Genomic DNA, 4,256 nt, shown 5'->3' with positions numbered 1-4,256 from the left:
TAAAAACTTCATACAAAGTTCATCTCATCTGTCACATTTACTAAACGTTCTCAGGCGTGTTAATTTAGTCCACCAGTCAACCTACATTACATTTAAGGCAAGGCGCATGAAGGGTAACAAAAACACAGACAACATGATTCAACGGAACGGAACAATAGAATACATGTCACGGGGCATAACAAGGCAATGAGTGAGTTACAGCTTGAAATTCATTAAAGCCTCTTTGTCCCTGCTCTAAATCTTGAACATCTTGTGGCTTCACGAACAGCCTTGAACAGAGAGATTAGGCAGTGGTTAGTGGTAGTAGTAGTAGTAGTAGTAGTAGTAGTAGTAGTAGTAGTTGCAGGTAACAATAGCAGTAGTAGTAGTGGTAGTGGTAGTAATAATAGTAGTAATAGTAATACTAGTACTAGTAGTATTAGTAGTAGCAGTAGCAGTAGTAGTAGTAGCAGTAGTAGCAGAAGCAACAGCAACAGCAACACCAACACCAACAGCAACAACAGCAGCAGCAGAAATACCAGTAGTAGTAACAGTAGTAGTAGTAGTAATAGTAGTGATAGTGGTGGTGGTAGTAATAGTAGTAGTAGTAGTAGTAGTAGTAGTAGTAGTAGTAGTAGTAGTAGTAGTAGTAGTAGTAGTAGTAGTTCAGTTCAGTATACTTTATTCACACAAAAAAGTGTACACATACAATAAAAGTAAACTTAAAGTACATTCCATATAGTAGAAGCAACGCCAGCGTTAGTACATAACCAGTGTCACACAGTATCAACTTCACTCAGTACACAAAACATCAATCATTCATGGATCTGTGCACCCGTCCCACTAAGATTGTATTGGTCATTCTGTAGGTGACTCCAGATCACGTTTACTACATCATTATTCATGTCGTATTTAAGCTGACTCCAGATCATGTTTACTACATCATTATTCATGTCGTATTTATACTTGCCAAGGGACGTCCACGGAAGTCATGGCTGCGGCAGTCGATGCCTCCTGCTGGGAGTTACTTGGCATGGGAAGGGAGCCTGCATGGAGACTCGCGAGGCGTGACTGCTTGGAGTGGCGCCATAGGGTACGCGAGGCGACGCGTCCCCCGGCGTATACCCCCCATGAGTGATTGATTTATACTTGAGATATCTTGCATTACTCCCTAGCATTGAATGTCTTCCATACAACCCCATTATTCCTATAGTCCGTTGCTTGAAATTGATATTTGGTTTAGAAATGCGATTTCCCGTTTAGAAAACCACAGCTCTGGGGGCATCATATGAGCTATGTAAGGAAGCAGGTCGCAGTGCAGTGTTGCCATATTGGGCGAAAAGTAGCGGATTGGGCTACTTTTGAAGGGTATGTGCTACTTAAATTCATAATCCGCTACTTGCGATTCTTTGGGCTACTCTATGATATGTTTGGGCTGCTTGATGACACTATTAGGCTACTTTTGTAACTTGTCTAAATTTTAACAATAATAATGACGATAATACCATAATAAAAATAAGAATAATAACAATAGTGATAATAATAACTGAGACATTTAGAACGGAGTAGTTATGGTGCTTTTAATTATTTTTTTGTGGTGAGTAGGTAGCTGATGACATCGTGTCTTGTTCGTGTATGTGACGTGTCTCGCCCGGCTCGGCCGCTCGCCCCCTGCAATGCGTATCAGTTACGAATGGTGTATCGTTTGTCAAAAGGTGCTCGGTGCTTGCCCTCCTTTTTTTTTTGTGTGTGAAATCTTCATTCTTCAGTTCATAAACAATGGGAAAGTGGTCAAAATACGATAAAGCTTTTCAGAATGCTTGGTTGAAGAACCCTGTCTTTGAAAAATGGTTGGAAGAAGTGAAAAATATTTTGGTTCAATTTAGATAAGAATGTAAATAATGTATAGAAAAAAAAAAACAAGCCAGAGAAAACTTATGAAAAAAAAAAAAATCGTACATCGTGAAAGAGGACTCCACTCTCCCCCTCCCAAACCCCATGGAAGGAAATGTGAGCGGATAGTGGTAAGTACAAAATATAATAGTTAAAGTAATTAGGTAGTAGTTTTTTTTTGTATTGGGCTACACCGTTGTGAAATCCGCTACTTTTCAAGCGTACTTCTGCTACTTTTCATTAGGAAAATCTGGCAACACTGTCGCAGTGTGTGGTCGGGCGCCTTCCATACACGACGCACCGCGTCCTAGTATTAGTCATCATCATTTTCATTCACCATCAAGCTTTATTTCGAAATACAAATATAAAAGAAACGTGTACTACATAACAAATTTGGGGTTATTAATATCAGACACAATTAATGATTCAGTTATAGTAAGGCAAAACCTTCATAACAGTAATAGTTGTGGAATAGCAGTAGAAGGTCGCAGTAGGCTAGTAATAGTAGCAGCAATGGCGAGGCGGACAGGTATGGCAGGAGGAGTGAAGTGGCGGGACACATGGGGAGGTGGACCCGGCAGGCAGGTGGGACTGGGTCAAGGAGACACTGGAACGCGAGGACACGGCGGGGAGGACACGAGAGAAGGAGGGACGGTCAGAACTCTTACATGCACTAAGCGGCTTCTTGATGACCCTGTAGCGCGAACACACACACACACACACACACACACACACACAGTTGGAAGCAAGGAATGTTCAGGGTTTTATGAGTCAAGTTTAATTAAAGTTGATGTAGAGATACTGCACCACAAGTTTGAGTAATTTCCTGTTTGCTACAATGAAACACACACACACACACACACACACACACACACACACACAGAATGGTGGAAGCAAAGAATATTGAAGGTTTTACTGGTGAAGTTGAATTGAAGTAGATAGAGAGCGGAAAATGCAAGCTTGAGTCATTTCCTGTATAATACAACTATTAACTACACACACGAAAGAGCGCGCACGCACACACATATAAAGTTCTCCGTAGACTTACTGCTCCCTATGTCTTGCAAATATGTAATGGTACAGTTTAAATAGGAAAAATCCTTCATAAATTTATCTTTATTTCCCTAGAGAGTGTTTTGAATTGTTGAGTTTCGTTCTTCCCTCACCGGTCCCATGGTGTAATGGTTAGCACTTTGGACTCTGAATCCAACAATCCGAGTTCGAGTCTCGGTGGGACCTGAAGAATTTTTTTTTTGTTGTTTATTCCATCAAAATTAATATGAATGTTATTCCTTACATAACATAATTACTGTCATGACCATCGTGCACTGAAAATAAATCTATATAATAATATATATAAAACTAAAAATCATAAAAAGATATTGTCAGGAGTGGGATTCGAACCCACGCCCGGAAGACCGGACTGCGACCTGAACGCAGCGCCTTGGACCGCTCGGCCATCCTGACTATGAGCAATGAGAATACTAATAGTAAATTTACTCCATTAAAATTGACATTTATCTTGAATTTACATTAGTTAGCTTATCTAGCATGTATAACTTCAACTCAAAAGACAAGACAAGAGGTAAACAACAATGGCCCCCTGTCACTTTTGTAAGGTGTAAGGTAGAAGATGAATACCGGGCACGTGCAAACTTTCCCTTCCCGTCGTCTACTTCCTTCCAAACACGTATGTGCTTTCTCCATCCTCCCTTCAATCCTTTCCTTCTTTTTCCTTATTTTACTCATTCATTCCTTCATTTCTCTCCTCCTCCCTCTCTTCCTTCCTTCCTCGGCGCAACACATGACCCAAATGTTAACTTTCCATCAATCAGTCAAACTAATCATATCATTGGACCCATTTCTGGCATCCTCAATTATTACCATTACTTAACAACTCAATATCCACCTGCCCTTGGAGAGAGAGAGAGAGAGAGAGAGAGAGAGAGAGAGAGAGAGAGAGAGAGATTCATAGATGTTAGGAGGAAGAGTGTTACGAGGGAAACAGCTAACGGAAAAGGTGAGGAAGGAAAATAGATACCGAAATAGACAACTAATGGAGCTTGACAAGTGACAACGGTGACGTCAGTGCAGGTGAATGACTTACTACTACCACTACTATTACTACTACAGCTATTACTACTACTACTACTACTACAACTATTACTACTACTACTACTACAACTATTACTACTACTACTGCTGCTACCACTGCTACTGCAGCTATTACTACTACTACTGCTACTACAGCTATTGCTGCTACTACTACTACTACTGCTACTGCTGCTGCTACTACTACTACTACTACTGCTGCTGCTACTGCTGCTACTGCTGCTGCTACTGCTACTGCTACTGCTGCTGCTGCTGCTGCTGCTACCACTACT

At 40.9% G+C, this 4,256-nt stretch overlaps 2 non-coding genes across 2 annotated transcripts; one reads left to right on the top strand and one right to left on the bottom strand.

Annotated features, from left to right (window-relative positions):
• Positions 1-3,039: 3,039 nt before the first annotated feature.
• Trnaq-cug lies at positions 3,040-3,111 on the top strand. Its single transcript has one exon. It is a non-coding gene; the product is annotated as a tRNA-Gln (tRNA).
• A 144-nt stretch (positions 3,112-3,255) lies between these two features.
• Trnal-cag lies at positions 3,256-3,339 on the bottom strand. Its single transcript has one exon. It is a non-coding gene; the product is annotated as a tRNA-Leu (tRNA).
• Positions 3,340-4,256: the final 917 nt, after the last annotated feature.

Source organism: Portunus trituberculatus, chromosome 37, assembly GCF_017591435.1.
Source record: "Portunus trituberculatus isolate SZX2019 chromosome 37, ASM1759143v1, whole genome shotgun sequence".
Classification (NCBI taxonomy): Eukaryota; Metazoa; Arthropoda; class Malacostraca; order Decapoda; family Portunidae; genus Portunus; species Portunus trituberculatus.
This window is presented reverse-complemented; position numbering and strand designations above follow the sequence as displayed.